The following is a 19,656-nucleotide window of genomic DNA, read 5'->3' as shown; positions in this document are numbered from 1 at the left end:
TGTCTGACTATATAAATGTCACTGGTCTGGCATCTCCTTGGTCCAAAATTGATCTCTGGGTTACACATGATTTTTCAGATTAGGAAAGTGGAGGCACAAAATGTGATCTCGTTCCTTCCCATGTAGTGGGGCTGGGACTGCCACACCTAGGCGAGAGGAAAGGGAGGCGAGCGTCCCACCTTGATTGGCACGGGTCAGAGCCTGGCCCTGTGATGGGACTTCATAAACAGAGACCACTAAAATGTCCACAAAAAAAGGGCAAAGCTTCATTTCTGCTCCTCGTGGCGTTGCCTCAGGGCACGATGGCACACTCCATCGTCCCCCTCTCATCAGACCCCCCTGCACAGGGCTTCTGCAGCAGTGAATGTTGGCTAAAAGGGTTTCAGAAGCGCCCAGACCTTTAGGGCTGCATGTTCCCAAGAAACCACAAACCCTCCTGCACCTCTCCCCCCAATTTTGCAACACTGCAACTCCAGCCCTGAGTCAGTACCCATCCAGCCCTAGAGACCCCACTTTGCCACGTGTCTGTGAACACGTTGAACGTGCCCACAGGAGTGTTTCAGGTCCAGCACCTGCTTTCACCACACAGCACTGTTTCCCCAAAGCCCGGGAGAACAGCAGCAGCTCCACATAATCTGACCCCTGTCAGACCCAACCGGCTCTGTCCTGCTCTGAGGTGGTTGTTTCATCCCAAACTAGCTAATTCTTGCTGCTTTTTTTATTCTTGCTTTTGAAGGAGGGAGGGGAGAACAAAACAGCCCTTGGGGTGAAGTTACCTTCTTAATTAACAAGGCTGAGAGCTTTGCAGATATTGTGCAGAAGGAGAGAAAAATAAGGAAAACTGGGCAAAACTGGAAAGGATTGGGTTCAGTTGTCAGACCAATTAACCTAGATCTGCGCTCTCCCTCTGGATGAATAGCTCGTTACTATGTAATTGCTCAGGCCCAGCTCCTGATTGAGAGAAATTAAAATCAGACACTTAACAAGGCAACCTGGTGTGGAGATGGGATGTGGGAGCTGCCTGGGGATGCCATGCACAAGGCAAAACTGAGCAAGAGCCCAAGCTTAGAGGATCTTGCTGAAATCAGCATTATCTGCACCATTTGCACCATTCTGGACTCAAAGCGTGGCTGGGCTGGGGGTAATTTGGAAAGGCCCTGGAGATGGTGAGAGGTGGAAGACCCTGATTTAGCCAAGCACTTCTGCATCTGCATAATTACAATGTAGCTGCAGGTCCAGCTCAGCTCAGCGTGGGATTTGAGTGAGGCATGTGGTGTGCTCAGTCAGGAACAAAGTGATTTGGGAGCTCTTTTGTCTGCAGAAGAAATAAAATTCATTGTAAGCCCTTCTTGACTCTGCGTTAGGACCCATCTGCCCAGAGAGGAGGAAAAATTCCATTATTTTAGACTCTTAAATCTATACCTATTAAAAGAAGCCACTAATCCTAATAAATCAGCCTGGGAAAACCAGCCTGTGCCATAGCTGAGCACACTCTTCCATGTGTAGGGCTCACGTGCAGTGGGAAATTCGAGCGCAGTGTTTGGGAAAGGACGGTGGTTTCAATATTAGCTTAAGAGTAGGCAAACATGTTTTCCTGCTGCTGAAGGAGAAGGGGATCTCCTTGCAGGAGCATTGGCCTTCGCCCCCCCACCCCCACCCCGTTTCATCCACCTCTTTTCCTGCCTACGAACTACCCCTGGAGTGAGGGAGCTCTGCAGAAAGCCCCACGCCTGGCTGCACCCTGGCACCGCTGGCCCGAGGTGCGATAGCAGCTCTGCTTCCAGCCGAGCCCCGCCAGCACCGTCCGGCTGCTGCTGCAGCTGCTCGCCCTCCTGAATCACCCTCAGGAATTCCCCCAGGAATTTTTGGGGTGCTGCTCCTGTGTCTGGCTCGTGTTGGTGACCAGCTTGTTTTCAGCTGCGTGGTCAGGCCACCAGCACTGACCCCCACCCTTAGCCAGACCACGCTGCAGTGTGTGCTTGCTGTGCAACACAAAGCTGGTATGCTTAAAGAAAAAAAAGCCCTGGATACCTTAAATTAAGCAGTTTTAGCTTATCCTGGTAGCATCCTCAGCTGCTGTGTCCAGTGCCTGCTGTGTCAGTCACCACATCCCTCAGTTCACACCCCGGGTACAGCTTTAACCCACCTGACTCGCCCCAATCATTCTTGGCATCTGCTTGAATTTTTGCTAATGAACTGGGTGTCCCAAGAGCTCATAAAAACTGCCACAGGTAGACCAGGAAAGGGTGAGAAGATCCCAAGCCAACACTGTATCTCCAGCCAGAAAACCCCAAATACTCCAGCAACACGTGCCTTTAGGAAAACCACCAGTGCTCTGGCTATGGCTACACCACGTGTATTTATTGACATAGAAAACAGCCGCCGCGTGTTTTCCAGCTCCAGGCACAACCCACAGCCACCAACACCCTTCAAACATGTCTCTCCCAAGATGCTTGACATCTGCTGTGATCCAGGAGAGTCTGAAGGGTCCATCCACGCTTGGGCGGTTTCATCCGACGGTGAACTGGGCTCAGGATTTTCCTGCGAACGCCCCAGGATTAAATTAAAGAGGATTTAAGCAGATGGTCGGTTCTCTGCTCGTCGTAGTTTGCGAAATGGGAACCATATCACTGAATTGTCTGCCTGCACTAATTAATGTTTGTACAGAGCTCTGCGCTGCAAACCGCTGCCGACGTGCTAACTGCTGTCATTAGTATTATTACTAAGCTGTTTATGCCTGTTCCAGTGCTTTCTCTCCTTGTCCCAAAGGGCTTTGCCTCTTTCCTGTGCAGATGTAGTGGGCTAGGAAGAGGGATCAGCCCTCCCAGGCTCTGGCTGGCTCTATTCTAGGCTCAGACCCCCTGTTTGCTGGCAAAGCCCTCTGGCTGTGCCAGCAGCACCGGCTCCATGGTGAGGGCAGGAGCAGCAAGGACCAGGGGGTTCTGCCCAGAGATGGGGTTTGGTATGATCCTGCCCAGCCCTGGGTGAGATTGTTGTCTCTCTCTCTCTCTCTCTCTCTCTCTCTCTCTCTCTCTCTCTCTGCCCCTCCTGACTGCAAAATGGAGAGGATGTTGCTTCCCTGCCTCCATGTTCCCTCAGGGAAAGCTTTTTTGTGCTCGTAGGGGCTATTTGCATCCTTCCCTCTGTCACTGCACAGCAAAGGGTTTTGTAAGGGAAGGGAGGGATCACTCATCCTTCCTAATGACCTAAGAGGAGACTGAGGCGCAGAGGAGCTCATTGATGGATGAGCTCAGCCCTGCTCTGTGACAGGCCCCTGTCCCTGTGCAGTAACCTGGCAGTAACGTCTGCTGCCACTGGCAAGAAGGGACGATGCATTCCCTACAAATAACCATCTTGCAAGACAGTGTTCTGAAAAGCTGCAGGATGGCTTTCCTGCTCAGTGAAGTCTTCAGCAGAGAAGCAGCTCACAAAAAGTCATGGATGCTGCCTCTGGAAAGCAGTGAAAGGGCAATGATCTGCTCATGGGTGCACAGAGCAGCCAACACTCCCCAAAGCCACACTGAAACCTCCAAGCACAAGATCGTAGAATCATGGAATGGTTTGGATTGGAGGGGACCTTAAAGGTCATTGAGTTCCAACCCCCTGCCATGGGCAGGGACACCTTCCACTATACCAGGTTGTTCCAAGCCTTGTCCAACCTGGCCTTGAACACTTCCAGGGATGGGGCAGCCACAATTTCTCTGGGAAGTTCCAGTCTCTTACCATCCCAGGCACAGATCTTTATCCCAGTCAGTGTTTCCAAGATGCTGCCCTGAAATCCTTTGCTCAATTAACCTGACCAGGCAGGATGTTCCTGAGCATCCCCACTGGAATCTTTTGGACAGCAGAGTGACTTTCATGACTCAGTAGTGAAAGAAACTGCCCAAAACACAAAACTGGGGCAGCATCTGAGAGGGACCAACTGAAATACAGAATGTGCTGAGCCAGGTACCCAACCTGCTACAGGGACACAGCAGGCAGCATCCCCACCCCTGCTCTCTCAGGGTGAGAAGGGCACCCTCACTGCTGTCACCTGCCCAAGCAGGGAGATGACTGGGGCGAGGACTGATGCGTTGCTTCCAGTGGGAAGTTTAGGGTGTGAATCATCCTTATTTTCCCCCCATAGCAAGTGCATGAGATGAAATGAGACTCAGGAAGCTGGATGTGGGATGCAGGCAGAGCAGGCAACTCCTGGAGCGGGAACAGGGATCACTCCAGCCTGTCCTGGCCCCACTCTTGCCCTGGGCCAAGCTGCATTCAATTCACAGAGGTTGTTTAGCCCAAACAAAGAATAGCAGGGAAAACAGCCCCAGCTAGCAGGCGATCAACATTTTCTGCGTGGTTTGAATTATCCATGACTTTTGACCCAAGATTAAATCTAGTGTGTAACTGGTGGTTATATATTGAGTCATATGAGCAGGCTAATCGCAGGAACCCCGCGTTCTCCAAACAGCCTGCACCCCGCCAGGGCCGACTGCGAGCCGCTCACGTTTTCCAGCCGGAGCACCCTGCAGCTTTTGCATCATCCTTTTAATTCAACACTCACAAAGCATTTCTTTTCGTCCCACGGTATCTAGAGCCCGGAACAAAACAAACCCAGCGACGCCTTGAGTGGCCAGCCCAAGGAAGCCAGATTTCCCAGGAAGTTTTGCCTCTGGGTGGCTGCTCCAGTGTCTAGCAGAGGGCTGGGCTCACGCCGCAGCGTTTTTCTCAGCAGGAGCTGTCTCTCCATCCAGAATTCTCCCGATGCGCATAGAAATTGCCTTTTGACTTCTACCTCCAGTGCAATTTGGGTGAAAATGAGCACAGGAGTTGGAAAGTATTAGTGGGGGGTATGTGGCAGGAAAATGGGCTCTCCTGGGGTGCAATGTCTGCTTTGATACCCACTGAGAAGGCAACAGGGCTTGGCACAGCACGGCCCCGGCTCTCCCCAAACTAATTTTTTGTTGTTTGCATGTCCCTTCCCTGTCCTTAGGGCTATGGGTGGCTGAACCCATTCACCTCTCCCCGAGAGCCTGGCTAAGAGCCGAGAAAGGCCATTATCAGCCAGAGGGATCAGGTAATACTCCAGTGAGTACAGTCCTGCAGGATCACAGGGTATTTCCCAGCACCAATGACTGGGAAGGGACTGGCAGAGCCCGTGTATGCTGGAACTCTTTGCCATCCCTCTTCCCAGGCAGGTTGGTCAGCTAGGCCAGCCTGGGGACCTGTGGGGGCCCAAAACAGGGATGATCCAGGGTCTGCCCAAACTCTGGTGAGTGGAAAGTGTGTTGGAAAAAAATTGTATTGTGCAGAGTCTTGCACACCCAGGGTTGGTAGCAGGGACCTCGCAGGAGCAGGGCAGGGAGGGATGCACAGGGAGCGTGGAAGGAGCAGGATGAGGGTCCCACTGCCCCAGATCCATGCAGGCCCAGAGATAGGGGAGAGACACCTGGCTTTTTGCAGCAAGGATGAATTAAGGCTAAATCCTCCACTTCCTCCTGCAATAACTCACTGGCTGGTAGAAACCCAGCTGGAAGAGCATGACCTTGGCATGGGCTGGTTGTGTATCCGGTATGGAGCTGCTCAAGAGGCATTTCATTACCAAAGGCTCTTTGTCTGGAAGGCCAGCCACCATCCCCAGCTGTCCCAAGAGGGATGCTGGTGATGTGGGAGATAGGGAAGGTTTCAGCCCCAGGTTCAGGAGAGGGACAGCTCCATCCCAATGGCCCCAAACCCACCTGAGGTGCCCAGGGGATGGTGATCCCCACCAGTCCCCCAGGCAGTGCTGGCTTCAGTGTGACCCCACGTGCCCTAGCACTCCCAGTGTTGCCCAGTTCATGGCAGCCTCAATATCTGCACACCCCATCCCACCTCAGGGACCCCTCTGTGTCCCCTTGTGTTCCATCCCACCCCCCAGGAGAGTGACCAGTTCCTTGCTGGTCTGAACTGGTGCAGGCATCAGCACTGGGCTTTCATCTGCTCTCAGTCAAGGTGGTTCTGCATCACTTTGCAGTGAAAATAAAGAAACAGCTGGAGGGGAAAAATTCCTGGTTAGTAAACAGAGCTGAGCAACCACAGACCTCTCACCCAGGAGAGGAGGAGGAGGGCAGGGACAGTGGAGCTGCCTGGGAGCCCTCAGGGTTGGATTTCGACACCCTGCATAAGGGATGCTTGTGCTGAATGTATTTAATTGTCTGGGTCCCAGCCCCATGTGCAGCGGGGGTGGCTGTTTGGTCTGGCCACAGAGCCCTGCACTGATAAGAAGAATCCAGGCAGGAAGGGAGCAGTGGTGGTTGAGGGATGAGGGGAAGTGGTTGGGATCTGTGGTCAGCGCTCAAGGCTGGCCTTGTCCTCTCCCTTCCCTGATTTTTTGCAGTGGAGGGCAATGGTTCAAGGAGAAGCTGTGCCTGGAGGGGGATCCCCAGGCCCCCTTTGCTCCGGAGCCCCGTATTTCCACAGCCCCTCTGCTTTGTGTTCTTGCTCAGTGATTTCCCTGAGTCCAAAACCACATCTGCTGCCACTCACCCCGACTTGTGTTGCCTTTGGGTCACCTGGTGTCCCTGCTGGCAGTGCCAGCTCCCATCATGGGATCTCATCTGCATGGGGCAGATGAGCAAAGTCCTGAACTAGAGGCAAAACGCTGTGTCATAAAATCTCACATCTGGTTTTTTCCACAAGGGGAACGGATGACTGAACACATGCACCCTGTCACCCATCCCATGGATGCCACTGCTGTCCTCAGGGGATACTTCTTTGACCCTTGAGCTTTGTCCCACATGGCCAGGTAAGGTCATGTTGGGACAGTCCTGATGTCGGGGTTCCTTCAGCGCTGGCTGTGACGGCTCCGTCCCACTCCACCTCCACCATAAATCACAGCAGGCCATAAATCCCTGCCAGCACTCATGGACCCGTCCCCAGGGAGGGCAACGGTTCAGCCCTGAGGCAGCAAAAACACGTATCATGTTTTTCATAGAGACAGTATCACTCAAAGTCACAAACAAGAGCCTGGAGCAGGGGGTGTTGGCACCGCGGACCTCGGGGCGGCACCGATCCAGCCGGACCCGTGCAAGGACAGCTCGGGGCACAAACCTTTGGCAGGGCAGATACTCCCAGCTGAATCCAGTCCCTGACTCGGCTTCTACGTGAATCCTCATGCCAGCACAAGGAAAAGGGACTGAGCAGGGCAGTGGGGGCACAGGGCAGCAACGCATAGTGTTAGAGGGGTTCGAGGAAATGCTGGGTGTTCCTGCCCTGCAGGGGGGCTGAGGCCAAAGGGAACAGGGATGGAGCTGCCCCACTGTCCCTACTCCTTCCCTAGCCCCATCCCCAGCCCCATGATTCACAATCCCCCCCCCATTCCCAGCCCCATAGCAGCTCCTGGCCAAGAGGTGACCTGTCCCCCCCCACCAGCTCTGGCTGAGTATTGCCAGGAGAAGGATTTGGGGAGATTTGAGGAGATTTTGGATCAAACACCACAGAGTCTCCCACTGGCTTTCCATGGCACAGGTGGTTGAGATCAGGCTTTTATTTTCCTAGTGAACTCCTCAAGTCCCCACTGCAGAGATTACATGGAAATCTTTAATTTCTTCCAAAAAAAAAACCTATTTCCCTGCTGTGATGGCTGCCCAAGCCTGCAAAAGGTGCTATGAATTTGTCACTCAAAAGGTTAAATGGGGTCTCAGCACACAAAAGGAGCAGGAGATCACGGAGGTGAGCACGAGTGGCTTGCAGGAGTTATCGGGCACATCCCAGGGATTTGCCAGGAAGTGCTGAAGGAGCCTCCGTGCCAGCAGTGCAGGCACGTGAACCAACGTGGCAGGACCCGTGTCATTTCTCATCACTGGCCACTGCACAATCTCTTCCACAGGAACCAGGCAGATTATTTCTCCATTTGTGGGTGTGGGAGGTTGATAAGGAGTGCGGGGCGGGAAGCAGAGACAATTGAGTTTTTTGTCCTTGGGGTTGCCCCGGGGCAGGCAGTGGGTGACAGCGAGGTGCCAGGTCCCCACCGGCCATCCGGGTTGTGGTCATTTGCCTTTTCTTATGGGTTGTGGTCATTTGCCTTTTCTTATGGAAATATCCCTTTCCACACTGGAGGAACAAAATACCCCCATCATCTTCTGCCTGCCCACCTCATGGTTGATATATCGAGCAGCTAACTGCTGCCAGCCCTGTGCAGGGAGAGGCTGCCTAGAGGTATCTTCCTAATTCTGGTGCACATTGTCCCTAATTTCCTTGGGTAAGGACCAGCTGACCCTGCTCATGGTTGGATATGGGGTTCAACCCCGTTTTTCCCCATTTTGTGGGCATAAGCATGGCCTTACTGCAAGCCCTAGCTGCTCCCTGCCCTCCTGACCCCAGCTGTGTCCCCAGAGCACAGTCCAGGATCACTGCCAGTGGCTCCTTGGTGGCCAGGAGCTGGGTTTTAGTGGTGAGACAAGGTGTGGACACTTGCATTCCTCGTATGCTGGTTTTCTAGTTCAGTGCCTGTGCCACCCAGGGCAACAGTCACGTTTTGCGTGGAGCAGCAGCACAAACTCCCTGACCTCCCCGGGGCTCCCAGGCACGTGAGTCGTGGTGAGAGCCAGCAGGGCTTCCAGCTGAAGGCTGAGTGAAAGCCACTCGTCCCCAATGGTGGCCCCAGGGGAGCATCCCCAGCCAGCCTGGCTGCAGGACAGGACGTGGGGAGCTTTGGGATCTGCCGCCGAAGGACGGGATGGGAAGAGTACAAGGGTGCAGAGAGACTGCCCAGGGTGTCAGAGCCTGGTTCCCACCCCCACCACAGCCGGGATGCCATAACATCCCAGGAACAGCCTGAAGGTCCCGTTCCAGCTCCCGGACTGAAAACAAAAGTGCGTCTTGTTCCCATCCTGTTTTCAAAGCCAGAAAGGTCGGGGCTGCGAGAGCCCTGCCAGGCTGGGCAGCACTGCCAGCTCCATCCGCCTGCTCCAACCTCGGCTTACACGGGAATGGATGCATCCCCCTGCTCCTCCTGGACACACAGCCCCTTGCTGGCAGTGCCAGGCTGGGGACAGCTGGGGCCGTCCCCGAAAGCCTGAGTTTGGAGAATCTTGCACCCAAGTTCATGTTTTCCTTCCTGCTCCCTGCACTGCACAGGGAGAGGGAAGGGAAGAACAATGTGGATCTGTTGGAGCGGGTTCAGAGGAGGCCACAAAGAAGCTTCCAGGGCTGAAGCATCTTTGCTCTGGAGACAGGCTGGGAGAGGTGGGGTAGTTCAGCCTGGAGAAGGTTCCAGGGACACCTTAGATCTCTGACAGTGCCTAAAGGGGCTCCAAGACAGCTGGAGAGGGACTTGGGACAAGGACATGGAGTGACAGGACAAGGGAGGAATGGCCTCCCACTAACAGAGGGCAGGGTTAGATTGAATATTGGGAAGAAATTCTTGGCTGTGAGGGTGGTGAGGCCCTGGCACAGGTTGCCCAGGGAAGCTGTGGCTGCCCCATCCCTGGCAGTGTTCAAGGCCAGGTTGGACAGGGTTTAGAGCAACCTGGACTGGTGGAAAGTGTCCCTGCCCATGGCAGGGGGATGGATCGGAACGACCTCTAAAATCCGTTCCAACCCAAAACTTTCTATAACTCTGTGTGTGGGAGTGCTGTCTCCAGGAGGACCATACCATGGAACCCCCATGCCCAGCACAGCCCCAAAACCTCCAAAGCCCTGCTGCAAATCACTGTCAGCTCCTGGGATCTGCCCTGCCTCATGAAGGGATACCTCCAAATCCCCCAAGCCCCAAGAATGCTTTGTTCTTGTTAGATGGGGCCATTGTTAGAGAGGCTGGTGCTGCTGGCACTGAGAGCTCCATGGGGAGCCTTCCTGCTGGGATGGGTTGGGGAGGAATGGAAAGGGTCCATATGTCAGGAACAGCGGCATGGACCTGCCATTGCCATGTCAGGCTCTGAATGATCCCCCTGGTCCCCGTGCCCCGTGCCTGCATGTGCTTCTGCCTGCTCAGTGGAGATTATTAGCAGAGAAAATCATTAGGCACAGGGCTGGGAGCTCAAGGGACACACGAGTGCCTCTGTCACTTGGAAATCAATGCCAGCCATCCGCCCAAGCCGAGCTTCCTCCAGCCCAGCTTGACATGACAGCAGTTTCTCTCCATCTGGGAAGAGGAGGAGGGGTGGTTGCCCCAGACTTACCACCAGCAAACATCTGCATTTTTCCCATGGACCTGGACCAGCATCCATAGCTGAGCCCTGGGAGGAAAATTCTACTCTGGAGCCCTGGGGAGGAGGCAGAGCTGGGCTTCAGAGCCAGAAACTGGAGGAGGCTGGAAGAATATTGTGGAGGGGCGTCACAACCTGCTCACCTCGCTATCCAGGAGTGGAGAGGGGATACAGGGACCTCCAGACTGAGCAAGAAAAGCTGTTTGCACACCATGGAATTATTCTTAGGGAGAGTTGCCCTGCTTGACCCTACAGCAAGCAGAGTGTTTTCGGGTACCCCGAAAACAGGGTTGTGCAGGGAGCAGCACACCCGAGAGCCGGGTTCCTCTGAGCACCCTGTGTCCCCAAGGCAGCTTTGGCATTCTTGCTGACAGCGTACTGACATTCATTTTGACCTTTTGAATCACAAGGATGTTCTGTCCTTCCCAGCCAAGTACAGCGTGGATACCCTGTGGGTGGATTATACTGTATATACAGTGGCTGTAAATAGGGAACTGGAAGAGAAGCGTGTTTGTGTGCTCGCAGGGGTGCGGCGGTGCTGGGATGAGGACAAGGAGTTGCTGCCAGTGCCTGATTTTCCTCCCAGGATGCCCAAACGGATGTGGCACCAAGGGAGGAGAAATGCCAGCAGCTGGTTTGGAGGGGGGGAGAAGGGATCCTGCAAAAGCAGGAGCCGCCCCCTCTCCACCAGCTCCCGACTGCTCCCGGATCCCCACGTTTCCTGTCCTCCAGATAATTACTCCTTTTGCTTTGAGAGAACATGAAGAACTGCAATTAGGAGACAACATGCAAAATCAGCCACAAGGGCCCAGCTGGCTCCCGAGGATGGTGCTTTGGGTGGTCATGGCCAACCAAATCCCCCTTCTGGGCAGCAGCAGAGGCTGTTTCAGCACAAAACCTATCTCAGCCCAAAAACTTGAGCTGATGTGACAGGCAGCATGTTCCCAAAGGTGAAACATTAGCATCTTTCCCCTCTGGTGTGGCCCGTGCCCTGGCATATACCAAATGCTGTGCCTTGCAGTGGCAGCCCTGGCAGGGAGCGGGGCAGAGAGTGGGGTGCAGGAGCATAAGGTTGGGGGGAACATCCCCATCACTCCTTTCCTGCACAGCCTTTGGGAGTTGGAGCAGGTTCCTGGCTGGGGCTGCCTCCTCCCTGCCCTCTGCAGTTTTGGCAGAGGGCTGCCAAGCCTGGCCAGCAGGCAGGCTTTGCCACAGGGCGGGCTCCATCCAAGGCTGTCACGGCCCCGATCCAGCCACCCTGCAGCCCCATGGCGCCAGGAAGGCTGTTGGCTTTGTGCTCTGAGCCCAGATACGTCACTTATCTCTCCCCTGTCTTGCCCTGACGCATTTCTTCCTCTCTCTCCTTTCACAGCCATCTCATGGGACTCTTATCTCAAGCCCCAAACCACCCTTTCCAAGGCAAACTCAGCAGCATCCTTCACAATCCTGTTTCCAGGGGCTTGTGCACAACAGGAGGGGCACAAACGATAACCTGGCAGCCAAACCCTTTTGCCTGACATCTTTGTGCCACATGGATGTCCTCAAACTCCTTCCAGCCACCAAGGTGGGAGGGTTAATTCCAGGGGTGCTGCTCTGGGAACAGAGGTTGCACTTGACAGCTACAGTGGGTTTGTGAAGAATAAGGAAAAAGTAAGGTGCAGAGCCCAGGGCTGGGCTGGGAGCTGTGGGCCGGGGTGGGATGGGATGGGACAGATGGGATGCACAGCCTCTGCTAGTGCTGCCCCAAACCCACATGTTTGTGAGCGTGAGCAGAGTGGGAATGCCACAGCTGGCTACTCAATTCATCCTGCAGCACCAAGCAGTTCCAGGCAGCTATTCCAGGTGCCAGATGAGGTGCAGGCAGTGAAGCACTGCACTCCCTGCTTGCTCAAATGCTGTCCCCGCTGCCAAGTGAGCCTTGTGCATCCAAGCAGCCTTGGCCAGAGGTGGTGGATCCCCAGGTCTTGCAGAGCACTTGTTGGTGGAGGAGAAATCAATGCCCACTCAGGGGTTCCTGCCATGTGGCTGCTCCATCCACCCCGTCCCGCAGCGGGAGAGAGTGACGTGCACTGCGGTCCCGGCCGTGTGTCTCGGCAGCATGGAGCAGGTCTGCCTGATGGAACAGCGTGGGGAGGCTGTGACAAACCCTGCTGTCTGCAATGGCATTGCCCCAAACGAGGGGCTCCACCGGACCGAGAGCGGCGTGGCGTGTTTGAGAACACACACAGCTCATCGCGCCAAGGAGTGACTGTGCAGGGTAACAGCGATTCCTTGGGTTCCAAGGGGAGGGGGTTTCTGTCTGCTCATCTACCCCCTGTGCCCAGTTTATGAGCCTGTTAGTGAGTTTTAAACAAAAAACTTAGCAAAAGTAATAAAAAAGGACCTCGGAGATCCCCCATCCTCTGGAGCGCGTGGACAGCAGTGCCTCTGCAAAAGAAAGGTTCAAAGCCCCCTCAGTGGGGCAAAGCTGGAGCAGGAGCTCAGCAGGTCAGCAGGGAAACAGGCCCACAGATTTCCAGTGTTCCCATAGCTCTGTGTGCACACACACACATGTTCATGTGGATGTGCATGCCAGCATGCGTGTATTCTTGTGTGCATCCATGTCCATGAACATCCATGCATGTGCACATACGTTTCCAGCCCTCTGCATCCACAGGGATAATGTTGCGTCCAGATGGAAGAAGCTCATTTGGAGACATGACTCCCTGGGAATTTGCCTGTTTCATCAGCACACTGAAAATCCCATGTTTTCCTGTCTTCATATCCAGTCTGCCTCTTGGGAACAGCCCCTGTCCCACACCTTGTCCCAAAGCACACTCACAAACCGGCACTGTGATCAGTGGGGGCTCAGCACCTGGGGTGCCCAGATCCAGCCTGGTTCAGCCTTTCCTGGCTCAGAGGAGCTGCTTTCTGCCCCTGAAATAGCAACTGGGACGATGCTCTCAGCAGCTGGGGATGATGATGCAAAATACTCGTTATCCAGCAGGAACAATTAGACTTATGGCAATTATCTCTGCACTTGCTGGGAGATGCCGGAACGGGCCGGCTGGCAGCCAGATCCCAGTGTAATCCCTCGGTGGGAGATACACAGTGCCCAGCATTGCCAGGAGCTGCCTTTGCCATGCACGGTAGTGGGAGGATCCCAAGAGCTTCCTGCAGTGCCAGGAGGGTCAGTTTTGAAGGGGAGTGAAGGTAAGGAGAGGTGAGTGTTTATCTGAAAGCCAAATGTCCCTCTCTAATGATATTTGTTTGCATTTGGATCAGTGGTGAATGGGCTGAGCCATGATGGGGTCAGAGTATGGTCTCAGGAACTGAATTGCTTCGTGTGATTGATTCTCCAGCCTCCCTCTCTGCCAGATTCCCTCGTGGGAGAAGCCAGGATAGGCTCAGCTTATCTGCAAGGTAGAAATGGGCAAAAGATGGCTCCAGGCTGGATCAAACCATGGGCACCCGATGGTCACTGAGCTGGGCAGTGGCTGCTGAGCTGGGCTTTAGGGCATATTCATTTGGGGGAAAACGTCAGGCTTCTGGCTTAGAAATGCCTGTGGGGTAAAGGCAGGAAGGACAAGCTCACTCATTTGTCAAGTCAGAACAACGAGGAGGATTTTGCTTTTCCCCCTTGACATTGTTTGAAAACCTTATTTTGATTCCTCTGCAGCTGCTCGGGGCCAAAACCCCAAACCAGTCCCATCCCAATAAACAACTCCTCCTTGGATAAATCAGTGTGGAGCCAGAATGGGGAGAAAGCTTTTAGGCAGGATGGGACATGGCTGTTAGCCCAAGGAGTGCCCAGAAGCAAGGGAGTAGAGCTGGAGCAATTCGGGAAGCCTGCTCTAGGAAACCTTAGGCATTTTTCCAATGAAAACTTTATCTGAGGCAAGAATGTCACCACATCCTGGCCTTGTTTGTGCTGCAAGAGCCAGCAAAATTCCCGGGAAAGTTTAGCTACCTGGCCATCAAAACCTCTCCGATATACTTTGTTTATTAGCAGCTAAACATTAAGCCCTGGGCAAACAGGGATCCTTGGCGCCAGGGACACGTGACCATGACAAGCCACCCACGGATGCCACCCCTAAAAAACAGTGGGAGCTGCTGGGGTGGCTGAGGAGAGGGACAGGCTGCTCCAGGTGGAGGGATGGCAGCATCCTGGGGGTGCCCAGGGCCTAGGGAGCCCAGGTTAGGAGGAGGAAGGTTCACCAAAACACTGCTCTCTCCATGGCCCTGCAGAGATGCACCATGCCTAGGTCAGGAGAAGGATTAAATGGCTTCTCACTGGAGCTGGATGGAGACTTGTCCATCTCCCAGATTTGCAGGAGAGATGTGTCTTCCACGGCACCAGCGCTGTCCCAGAAACCCACTGCTCTGCATGTAAAACTATTCTTCAAGGACACCTGACTGATCTTGCAAAGCCCATGTATAATTTGTCTCTTTTCAGTAATTAGGCCAATTATAGAGAAATGGTGTTTGCAATTCAAGTGAAGGACAGCCTAAAATCTTAACCCGATTCTTTTTCAGTGATGCCAAAACAAAGTCCAAACAAAGCTGTTTTCCTCTCCCCCTGTGTTAACTAATCCGAGAGAAACATTTTGAAGTGCTCCAACATCAGGTAATGCCTTTTCCTGCCGCACTTGAAGGGACTCTGACAAACACACAAACAAAGCCTGACCCACTTTAGGGTCAGAATAAGAACAACTCCAGGAAAGGGCCTGGGATTTCATTAATGTCCTTACTGCAACCCCATTAGTATTTGCTACGTGCATCCAGGTAAATTTATCTTGACAAGTCTGTCCTCTGTGACACCCACACTGTGTCCAGGTGTGGGGCAGTGCTGCCTTGGAACCCATGGACATATGAGCACAGGGGTGCACGAGCTCAAGGATGCACCCAGGGATGCACAAACACAGGGATGCACACACACACAAGGATGCTCTCAGGGATGCACACTCATGCAGGAATGCACACAGACACAGGGATGAATGTGCACAGGCATGCACACATATGTGCTGTCCCACCCCATCACCTTCCCAGCAGGCTGTCTGTGCATTCAGAAAGTCAGGAGAGAAATCCTCGCCTGGGCTGAGCCCTGGGCGCTGGTGCAGGCACTTGCAGCATTGCTTCAAGGCCACAACTGCATACTGAGAGTGAAACTCCTGCTGCCTCATGTGTTTGGCTGCACGTGTTCGGTGCCTCGCTCATTATTTGTAAATAATGGCAGGGACGTTGCTGACTCACCACATCGCAGACAGAGCCAGCAGGGATCCAGGGCTGCTTTTGCCCAGTAGTAACAAGGGCACTTCCCTCTGCAGGCTTAGGTTTCCTCAGGGACACCCCAAATTCACACTCCAAGTTCCTGTCTTGCTCCTGCGAGGTGACTTTTACCCCTTTGCACTGGGTGGAAAACAGCTTGGAGTGTTCAAACCTGACTGTGGGACGATCTGGTGGGACCCTGCAGGGACTGGTGGCTCCCAGGACCCACCACCCTGGAATGTTCCATGGGCACAGCGCTGCCCAAAGGAGACAGTGAGCTCCAGAGCCACCTGCACCTGGAGGTGGGCCAGGCTGTGGCTGATCCATCTGCGTGTTTTCCTGGATCCAGGATTCTGCGTAGCTGACCTTGCGCAAGAAGCCCTTGGTGCTCCCTTTGCCCACGCCATGGCTGGGGTGCCTCCCCCGGGGTGGCACAGCCTGGGACAACCTCTGTGTTTGCTAAGCTGTGGGATGGGGTCACTGACCATCATGAGATCACTGAACACTCACCTCCCGAGGCTCGGAGCACTGAAGCACTGCCCTTACTGGCCAGGCCAATGCCCTGCAGTGACACTCAACCTGGTGCTACAAAGAGCCTGGCCAAGCCTCATGTGACACCTCTTGCCCCAGGCTCTGTCCTGTATGCCAGGCTCTCCTCGAGGCTGGCACCTCCTGGGCCATGGGATGATGGCCCTCCTCCGATGGCAGTCCAGTTTCCCCAGTAGCCAGTGGCTTTGCCAAAGCCTGAGGAGCTCCAGGAGGCACTGGGGTGCTGTAGATGTGCTTGGTGCTGCTTGTTCACACCAACTGAATCTTAAACCCTGCTGGCACCAGGGGCACCAGCAGCTCTGGGAGGACGTGGTGGTGCAAGGCTGCGTGTCTGGGGCAGCCAGACCTCCAGGGTCTAAATCTCTCTGGCTAAAACATGGTGTCAAAGGATGAAACTTGGCTTATGGCCCCCCATTCTCATTAGCACCCCCATGAGAATCCTGGGACACCAGAGTCATGAAATGGTCCCTGAATGACACCAGGAGCAAAGACAAGGTAGAGCCCAAGACTGAATTCCCATCTTGTCAAAATTAGGGGAACTTGGCCAGGAACCTGAGAAGTTGCAGGATCACAGCCACAGCCTAACAAAAGTCCAATGCTTCTGTGCCTTGACTGCAGCCAAGGGCTGCAGCTGTAACTCCTCTTCCCTATCACCCCATCCCAGGTGGTCACAACGCTGACAACACCTCCCCAGCTGAGCAATACAGACTTATCCCACCACAGCAGCTTAGCAAGACTTAAATAGAAAATTCAGGCTGATGATGCAGGGCAGGAGGAAGAGATAAAGTTCAACTGGTGATAGCCACACAGTAAAAAATGATAACAGAGCTGGTGGCAACAGCACAACAAGCTCCAGATGGTCCGGCATCGAGAAGCGGAGCCCAGTGAAATGCCAGACCATCAATATAAAAACATCAAGTCATTGTAAGGAAATAGTGAAAGGCACAGAATCACCTGGTGGTAAATCTCTCAAAAGTTCCCTCTGGAAGCAAACAAGAGGTACAATCTGTACAGAAATTAAAAAAAAAAAAAAAAGATTAACACTGGTATCGTAAAGAAACGGGAAAAAAACAAAAGAGGCTCTGGATAAGGATTATTTGATCAGCTGGTTTTTAGGATAATGGGTTAATGAAATGTCTGGGCAAGCAATGAGTGTACACAGGAGATCAGATGGTTTGGAAACATTCGCACATTTCAGAAACTGCCTGTCCAGAAAGTGAATTGTACAGAGAGCCACAATTAAATCCAGGAACAGGTCGATCATTTGCACTTCAGGTTTATTACCAAATCCAGGGGGAAATTATTCTTTTCATTCACCACTAAGCATCTTTGTTCATGCTTTAGCGGCCTCACAGGGAGTTTTCACAGGTTGCTCATTCAAACCCTTATGCTGAGGAACTGACAGCGGGTGAAAAAATCCAGAATGAAAATTAGGGAGAACTGCAGCCCACCACCAGCTCCTCCTGAGAACAGGGGATAGGCAGACACAGCCCTCCTGTGGAGACCCTGACAGGACTGCAAAGGGGTGTGGAAGACCATATTGGTGGTGATATCTATCAGGAATTGCATTACAAGGACATAACCCAGGTCATTGAAATCACCCCTGAGGGACAAGGGTCTCATAGCTTGGAGCTCCTCAAGGACAGGTGAAAATTTAGGCACAGCAACACTGCTGCTCACCTGAGGTCAACACTGTCTGCACAATCAGACCACCAAAATTCTTCTCTTCCCTGCCAGCTGGGTCTCACCTTTTCCAAAGCTGTCACTGGGGATATGGACACCATCACCATACAGACCACAGTTCTACCGTCCCTTTGTACAGGTTGACACTCAAATGGTGACAACAGTCTCACCTGATCAATTAACCAGCAGCTCCAGCAATGGAGGAGTCTGTCAAACCAAAACACACCTGCAAAACACTTTTGCTCTCCCCTGGACTTGCCATGAGACATCACAAGCCCCAAAGGACCGAGGCGGGTCACCAAGGGGAGCTGGAGGAGCTGTTTCCACAAGAAAGGGAAGGCGAGAGGCAGGGACAGGGAGAAATGCCAGCTAGATAAAGCTGTGTGTTCCAGCTGCTGTGGGAACACAAGACCCAAAATGAGAAAGGAATGGCACAAAGAAATACTGACTGACAGCGCTTTAGGTACGGCTGAATGGTATCTGCATGTTGTCACCTGCTCCAAAGACTGCCTGACTCACCCATCAGAGGCAGGCATCCAGCAGCCCAGCAATTATTGCTGCCCTCCTCCAGAAAGCCAAGGGGAAAATTAAAACCAGCACAGCGCTGAGGGAACTGTCCCCCATGGAGCCTGAATCAAATCTTGCTTTAGAAACAGCCCTTAAAAAGAGACAGAAATGAACCTCTCGGCTCAGCCCCATGCGAAGGACACAGCATCCTGTGCCTCCTGCTTGGCTCAGTCAAGGGCCATAAATACCACCAGCCTTCCCGCAGGGATCTGCTCAGCGGAACCTGGGCTCCCCCAGGCTCCTTCGCACATTCCAGCATCCGCTCCCAAAACAGGATCTATTCCTGACAGCAGGAACAAAGTGAGCGATTGCATCTGCTATATTTAGAGCAAACAGTCAACACTCCGTGTTTAAATGGTTACTAGCATTCTCATTAGATGTATAAATAGCCTCTGTTTGCTTTTCAAAAGAAATTGGTTTAAAAGATAAAATTGCCTTGCCAGGCCTCCTCAGCCTATAACTGTTGAGCAGGGGGGCCTATTTCAAATGAAAAATTAAATTATGCATTTTCTCTAAACCAAACCAGGAATAAAAGCTCACGACTGGGGCTGGTATTATCAGTGCTGCCATGCCTTATGTAGATACAGGGGTTTAAACAGCGGCAGCAGTTTAAACTGCAGCAAACTCAGGCTGTTTGGTGCAGAGGGGCATCACCCTCCCTCTGCCAGCCTTGACCACTCACCATCCTGACCTCCCTCTTCCACCCACACATCAGTCTTGCCAGAGCCCCACTTCTTCACAGAATCACAGAATGGTTTGGGTTGGAAGGGACCTTTAAGTCCATCTCGTTCCAACACCCTGCCATGGGCAGGGACACCTTCCACTAGACCAGGTTGCTCTGCTTTGTCCCTCGGGCAGGAAGCCTGGTCCCAAGTAAGCATCCATCCTTAAGGCATCACAAGGACCACCTCCCTGTCATCCAGCCCCCATTGCATTAAAATCAAACTAAGGACACCAACTAATGAAAAATCATGGCAGAAATGTGGGCTGTAAGAGACCAAAATGCTGCTGTGGGTATTAACACAGAATAATGTAATTTTCCCCTAGGATTTGGTTCCAAAGGCAGGGAAGTATACAGGCTTGGGACACCTATCTGAGTGTGCTGAGGGGCTGTTAGTCATGGCCAGGGCGGCACTGGATGGTTTGTGGGCCCCCTGGATGGTTCCTGTGATCCCTGGATTGTTGCTGGGACACCTCGATAGTTCCTGGGATCCCTGGGTAGTTCCTGGGACCCCTCCTCCTTGCCCTGCCCTTGGGGTGCAAGACCCCCGTGTTCTCTCCCTCCTCCCATCTCCTACTCCTGTGTGAGGTTTGGATGGGAGGTGGGATGACTGGGGGGGCACAGGGAGGATCACTGGGGGGGGCACAGGAGGGGATCACTGGAAAGAATGCAGGGGGGGATCAGTGGGAGGGTGAAAGGGGGTTCACTTCAGGGCACAGG

The sequence above is a fragment of the Lepidothrix coronata genome, unplaced genomic scaffold (assembly GCF_001604755.1).
Source record: "Lepidothrix coronata isolate B3197 unplaced genomic scaffold, Lepidothrix_coronata-1.0 Scaffold101, whole genome shotgun sequence".
NCBI lineage: Eukaryota > Metazoa > Chordata > Aves > Passeriformes > Pipridae > Lepidothrix > Lepidothrix coronata.
This window is presented reverse-complemented; position numbering follows the sequence as displayed.